Below are 8,363 nucleotides of genomic sequence, written 5' to 3'. Positions count from 1 at the left end.
TTGATGTTAAATCTATTTTGAGAGCGACTTCGAAAATTGAGTATTACATCCCGGGATAATCGGGAAGTAAACTGTGCAGTCCGCGTCACAAAATAAATCACCGTCCGACCTTTGTCGGCGACGATAGGGGAACTGGCGCCGATTCAAATGCAAATTGAAAATCGCCCGCCGCTCGATCGACCGTTTCGCATTAACACCTTTAATTACAGCGTGCTAACGACAGCAACAGTTCAAGTTAATTCAACCATGAAGAATATTCAGTCGCCTGACCTGACTGTAATTTTTTAGCGCGTGTTTATCTAAGGCTATACGTAGACGTCACCAGTTTATAAACTAAGTTAGGTCTTATTTGAATTCTGCTGGGTTGCTGAAGTTTCCATTCATTTTATCACAAGCTTTCGCACACGACTCCGTCCGCGTAGAATTAAAAAAAAAAACAACAAAAGTGAGTAGCTGTGTTCTTCCAGACTATCCTGTACATCTATACCAAATTTCATCAAAATCCTTTCAGTCGTTTAGGCTACAAACTCTAACAAACATCCATCCACCCACCTAAACTTTCGCATTTTTGATATTAGTATGATAACCTTGCGATTAATTAGTGTTAGGTTAAAGTAAATTTCAAGAGGATAAAATTCAAGTTACGTAGACCATGAACGCATTTCAATTTATTAAACCAAAAACATTAACGAACGGTTAAACGTATCTGGGATAGTGGCCATTAGTATAGTTAATAGTTTTATATCTATTTAGAGTCACATTCTTTACAGGACTCCTGACTAGTAAAACTAGTTGGACGCTTGGAATAAATAAATCGTTTTTTTCCTTCTCTCAAGATCGGATTGCATAAGTAAACGAGAAAACGAGAAGCGGCCTAAGGCTTGCGGTATCGAATTCATTAAAAGCAATATTAGTATTACAGTAATATAACAGATAATATCAATAACTATTTCTACTGTAAAAAGAAAAATGTTCCGAAAGAATAAAATAAGTACCAAATCTATTGATCTATACTATTATAATAAAGCGTAAACACACACTTATTTGTTGCCTAAGATGTCAGCAATTACAGCATATTTTTGAATAACCCTTCTTTTAATAAAATGCCCTACACTTCCGTTACGCTTTAGGCTATATATTTTCACGCCATTACACTTAGGGGTAAATTTTTTGGATAAAACCCTAATGTGGGTAAGAGACCATAAGTTGCTGCCAACATCAAGAAATCAAGTTTGCCATGGTTTGACATCATGTCATTTTGACATTTGCAATTGATAATTTGAGAAATGTAAACAATAAAATGATTTTTTTTTATAATTTTATGCGGATGAAGTCGCACGGAAACAGCTAGTTTTATATATTTCTCGACGAAAGCTTTTAATGTTGGATTATTATCAACAATTCCTTTTTTTCTGTTTATTCTAGAAATGTTTGGCAAATAACTTTTTTATTGTTGTTTTCCGTTCTTCATTATCGTATATAAATTCACGAATATATTACGTACGAGCTAACGTTATCAGCAAGTTATTCGCAGCTTTCGGATTTACGAACAAAGCGACTGTTATATTTCACAGACGCGTAATCTCGCGCCTAGTTTGCGAACTGTCTTTTTTACACTTAAATACTTTAATCCCATTCGTTTTATAACAACGGTGGTATATCTTACGTTATTTGTATGTCTTGGAACCATGAAATTGTCTTAACTGGTTTGCTACATATAATAAAAGTTGAAAATAATTATTGAAATAGATACCGAAGGTTACTTGCTCAAGTTGTAAACGATGTGCGTCAATCAATTATAATTGAATAAAATGAATAACATAAAAAAAACAATATGCATAAGCTGAAACAATATTTATGTAAGTCACTAAAGCGCTAGTGAAATATCATTGAGGTTTATTTATCTTTTTGTATATTAGAGTAGTTTTTATGATTTTGTATTGTTCTAAACTGAAATTATTTCGAGACTATCGTCTGTCAGGTTGAAATGGTTCCTCAATAAAAATAGAATTACAAAAGATTAATGTTATCCTTCATTCAATTTTTAGTTTTTTATTTACAAATCTTTTCTTTTTTAATTCATTCTTATTTTAAATTTTTTTCCTTAATAATCCGGATTCAAAAAAATTGTAAAGGAAGCGATAGCAATAGCGATTTTATGATTAAGCAGTAATTGTCGAACTCTGCTGGAATGTTTCTGGAGTTATTCACGTGGTTATTCTTAATTTACGTCTCATTTCAAAAGAAAACAATATATGGATTTTTATATTTTTTATTACAAAACACTTTGCGTACATCGATATCTAATTGTATACATAATTAAACCAACATTAAGCCGAAAAAGACAAACTCTATTGTGTTTAAACATACATATAGAAAATGGGAATTATACGTAATATTGAGAGAAATCACAATAAATAGCAATTGACAATCGTAATTAAATTTAACAGAAGAAACGGTAAACGAAAATGCATAAAGTTAAAAACCCACGGACTGTTTTGTTCAATAATGAGACAAGTTATAGTAAAACTTTGCCGAGATGTTTCACGTCCTGTTGGCACCACATTTTGATTACTTAAATACTGAAAATTTCAATGATACAAAAACACCATAAGTACGTAAAATAAATCAGGTTAAAAGAACAAATTAGTACCATAAAATAAGGTAAGTAAGCCTTTTATGAAATACACGAAAAATCTTTGAATCTGGTTTACCTTGTGGTTAAAAAAATGTAATTTACGTTGCAAATAGATTGGTAGAGTTTAAATCGGCGAAACAAATATGTGCATTCCACTGCCAAAGCGTGCTTACAAAATCATATTTCTATCTCAGTTTTTCGAAGGTGAATAAACAGGACAGCTATAGTTTTTGTGACGTTTCGGCAGTGGTTATGTCATTACAATCACAAATGAAGGAAAATCGTAAGCACAAATTGAATACGGAAAGCACCACAGCTAATTATTTAACATTGATTATACGTTAAACGCGATGTAATCTACGACACATATGTAAGATATATCTACTTGTTATCTATTCACGAACATTTATGTTTTATCAAATATTAAGAGTTAAAATTACTAATACATAGGTGTTATATAACGTAGGGACGTTTTAGTTTTGTGAAACCACATAGAAACACTGATACAAGGTATGTTTTATGAGGATTTTTAAATATTATACGAAAGTATAGTTATTTACATAATTCGGATTTCGCTCGAGACTGTACAAAGCGGACTGTATTGTAACAAAAGTCGTATATAAATATTAGTACAGATTTTAAACAGGAGTAATTTTTACACGAGGGTAGTACAGTGGTAGAGCAACTGAAAACAGTACAGTGTTTCGTTCAGCTGATTCAACTAATCTGCTCTCTTGTGAATAGCATAAGTACATTACAAGAATTGTATTGTATGTTACTAGTTAGTTACAAAGCTCTATATTTTTGGATATTAGATAGACATTTAAACTACTTTAATCTTAAGATTATTAATTACTTTTTGGCGTCGATGAAATATTTATTAAATTACTTTTAAACACTTGCAAGTTAGATTGTCTTCTGATCGAGTTAATAGTAAACTTAAAACATTTTACATTTCAAATCTTTTAAAAACTCATACCGAATTTTTGACATAAATACACACTTTTTGCTCAAGTACCCGCTTAGTCTATACTTAAATATCTTGAGCAAGACATGTTTAGATATGTAATAGTATCACAAAATTACTTTAAAACAAAGTTCAAATTTGGATACATTATTCAAGACTCTTGTTAATAATCACGAATACTTTTAAATTTTATAAATTCGTATTTTATATACACTTCCATTTATTTTACATCACTGTTAAATTTCACTGCCATAATAATTGTATTAAAAAGGTTAGTCAGTCTGTCCCACTACTGGCTGATAGAGGCTCGGTAGCTTAACAATGACGTCACATGTTTTATACGTTAGATTGTTATGAGACAATTTACAATTTAGTCTCGTTTAATCCAAGCGTAAGATGATTTTACAATTTATTGTGACAGTGAAACCCCACAGTTACAATTACACTAGTGAAAGTATAATACGTGATATTATGCAAAAGAGAATAATTTTAAAATATTTTTTACAAAAGCGTATTAATTATGTACAGTCGGACACAAAATCTAACCCTAACATAATTTTTTATACGATAAGACAAACAAGAACATTTACTACTTTTACTTATTTTGAATTAGATTAACCTTTTTTGTAATTTTTTTGTGACTATGTAATTTTTTGTTTTTTTTTTGTTTTTTTCCTCGCAAACATTTGGTGTATTGATTGAAGTTATTTATTATGAAACTATAGCATTTGATTAAATATGAATCTGTTATAATTATGTCTCTTATTAGATACTTGGTGTTACTCCCTTACAATTGGAAAAATTTGTAAATTAAAATTTAACGAACCAAAAAATTGTTTGTGTTGCGAACAGAGGCATTTCGTATAAACGTTAAAGTTAAAAAACTGTATAATAATTAAATAACTGTATAATAAATTAGTTACTTAAAAAATATTTAAGTAAAAAAAATATGTCTCGTGTTATTTAAAAAAATACTATTTTTACGGCCGTTTTATTACTTTTTATATTTAATAAGCAAAGTAAACAATCGAAACACTATTGTCTAAGTTTTTGTGCTTTTTTTTACTGAAATAGTGTTTGAAATTAAGTTAGTTTGTGTGTTTCATAGTAACGGTAAAATCATAGCAATGAATAAAAATATCTGCCTCTCTACATCGACACTATTTTTTGTAATCATCATTCAAAAACTGTTAACGTAAACTTTTACTAACGTTAAACTAAAGTTTAAAAAAATAAAACAAAACCAGGGATTTAAAACGCTTTTTACGAAATGACTTTGTTAGCAACACCTAATCTACTTACCCTAATGTCAAATTCAATAGAAATGAGAATTTTAAAAAAAAAAAACGGAAAATCAAACATTTATAAAATTTATCACATAGCAAAAAAGAAATGATTATGATATATATCATCAAGTTAAATACTAAAACACTAACCAAACAACTTAGATATTAACACGATCACTGTGTAACAGGCCGATATCGGCCTGACGCGGTACTTAAGCTGGTGCAGAAGAAGAAAACTATGTCCCTCTTGATAGTGCGAAACTATTATTTTAGGTGTATAAATTACATTATACATTATGTTTCCAAAAAGTCATAGTAATTTAATCTACCCTTGTGCTGGTGGGTCTAAAAAGACCTGCCATTCACTGACGGAGATATCATTGGGGGCACAGTATGGCCCGACGCCGCACCAGGTAAAGAATTATGATTTTACTTGCCGCAGTAAATGTGGCATGTATGCTACGTATATTTTTACAGTTTTTTTGCCCACGCAGATTTTACAAATCATGATTATCGGAACATTAGTTGACGTTGGTTTGTGATCTATAATAATCAATAATAAAGTATTTATACTGAAAGCAGGGTGAAGATACATATTTATTGTAAGACTTACGCTGACGTCCATATTATCAATCAGCGGTAGTCTAAGAGTTAAAACACATATATACTAAACAGTATCTGACTGATATTTGTGGTAATACAGTAAACTTTTGTCAATAAGTCCTTTGACTATAAACGATATTATGAGCTTGTTAAATGTGTAAATTTAATTTCTCATTTCCATTAAAATCGACTATACTTACTCTATCAAGGGTGTTCAAAAACTAAAGAGAATGGGCATGTTATTTCAAACATAAGTTCAAAAATATTTTTTTTTCTCGGGATTGCCTCCTTAGGTGTCGATTTGTACATGTCCTTTTTTGTAGGATAGGAGTAAGAGTAAGCCGGGGCGGTGAAGAAAAACCTCTACTCTTTAACGCAGGTAAAAACACACACACACGCTTGCACTCTCTTTCACACATACATAGAGATACATTCACACACATACATACATTTATGCATCAAGGAAATGCAGTTATGAAAGAAAAAATGTTATAATAGTAATCTTGCTTCTTTGATCTTATTAGCTTGTAGTTTAAAATTAAAACCACTGGTGTCTCATTACTTATTGAACACCCCACGCAATTCTTAAATTAAAGCGCTTAGACCCCTTTTTCACTGAGGAAGTAGCCGCGCGTATAGGAGCGATTCTGGAGAATTCGCTGCAAATATTGCTGTAGAGCATATGGTATCGTCGCCTGCTGCTACGGCGTCTGTCGTGTAGGAAACGCACTTCAAATACAAACGCAACTACTTCGTCGCGCTAGGTGTAAATAGCTATAGGTTATAGACATAGCAGCCACATGAGGCCATAGTAGCTTCAGTGGAAAAGGAGTCTAAGTCATGTGCACTAAGCTAATACTTATCTTAAACTTATTTTCTAAATTGTTGTTTAAACCTTTACTTACTTATTAAATGCTAAAAAATAGAAACAAATGCGTTCGGAAAAATGAAAAGAAAGTTTTTTTTTTATTAATAAAACATTTCGAGAAAGAAATTTTGTTATTGGTTAAATCCAAAAGTAACATCATTTCTATTTTCATAATTGTAATATAAATAACTTTTACTGTTAAGCACTTCATACACAAGGCGTTGTAAACCTCCGAAAGTCGGCAACTTCAGTTCATAAGCGACATTTCCAAAGCAATGTCATAGAAGTTCGTAGACTGGCTCACGTCGCCGACATTTTGAAACGAACGTCGGTAAAACAGTTGTCGCGATTTTTCAAATGGATCGGAATCGTAAAGTTGTCATTTTGTAAATGCATATTACTTGCCTGTAGTGAACAACTTATGTCGACGATTCAATGTTACGGCTCGTGTGAACATTTACGTTTCCTTGTGTACGAAGAGCCTTATGGTTAAAAATTTAACTTTTTGACACGAAAAAAAAAACTAAAAATTGAAGCAATTGTTTATGGAAAATACTATACCTTAATATTAGAACTAGTTATTCTATCTAAACTCTATACTTAAATCTTGCATTACAGTTTTTAAATGGAAAATATATAAAATAAGTTATAAATGCAAATTAATTTAAAGAACACAATACAAAATTATCGCGGTAATCAATCTGTTAACGGATACAATTTCGCCTTTAATTAATGCCAAGCGATATTTTCAACATAATAGAATTCATAGTTTCAAAATTGATATTATGTTAGCCATTTTAAAATAACGTGGCATAGTTGCCGGTAGTAAATTATGATTTTCCGTTGTTCCAACTGAAATTAAAATGTGAGATTTTTGAACGCATTTTTTGTTTTTGTAATCAAATATTTGAACTAAAAAATACGGTTATATGAAAAATAATAAGTCAGTAGCATATTCCTGTATAGTATCTAGTTTACTTTTAAAGTTAATCTACAGCGAAAAAGCTATGTTAAAATAAATGGAAAAATTACATGTAATAAAATTGAATTAAAAAAAAAGACTAATAAATGAAACAGAAAAAAATAATTCCATCCAATGGTAGGAATTCAAAAAGTACCAAAGGGCTCCTACGTAAACTATTCTAAGTTTAAAACACACATCTTCGGCGACTAAACTTTAAACATTAATATTCACTAGGGTACCAACAAGAATATACGAAAGACAGCCAGAATGTACTGTTTTTCTTTCAAGGGTTACTTTTAAAATCACATAGAAAATAGTTATCGAATTACTTTACACATACAGCAAGGTGTAAATCGCAAATTTGTGACTTACAATAGTCTACGTAGGTGCCATAAATAGATAATAAAAAACTTACAATAGTTACTATACTAGTAAAAACTATATTACTCTATCATACTTTTATTCCTATGTGTGGTGTATTTTATCTTATGAACTACTTTTTTTGGTATTTTTTATATATTTTATTATCAAATCGCTTATCAATATTTATAGAATAGTATAATTAAAGCAATTAAAACGTAAATAAAATGTTATACATTTTAAAATTTTGTAATACAAATACATAAAATTTAAATTCATAACGTAGATTTCATAAATACATAAATCATTTCTTTTTTCAAAATATTAACATGTTATAATTAATTTGAACAAAACAAGTACAAATAGAAAGGGGATGTAATATCGACAAACTTATCTGACCCTAAATAACAACCGTGTAATAAACGAATCAATAAATCGAATGACGCACGTCGAAATATCAAAGGAAGATTTGTATCGTGGCTTTTGAGTACTTAGATATTTGGAAGTAGTGTGATACGGCGGTAAATTACAATCGCTTATTAGCCCTTTATGTCAAAAAATGTCACAAGAAGCCTACTCTAGTGTAGTTACGACTCATCCTATACCTAAATTGGTTTTATATTTTCTAACCGCTCCAAAAGTGATGACATGTCACCGGGTCAGATAACTTTGTCGTA

This window comes from Papilio polytes, unplaced genomic scaffold (genome assembly GCF_000836215.1).
Source record: "Papilio polytes unplaced genomic scaffold, Ppol_1.0 DF824124.1, whole genome shotgun sequence".
NCBI lineage: Eukaryota > Metazoa > Arthropoda > Insecta > Lepidoptera > Papilionidae > Papilio > Papilio polytes.
This window is presented reverse-complemented; position numbering follows the sequence as displayed.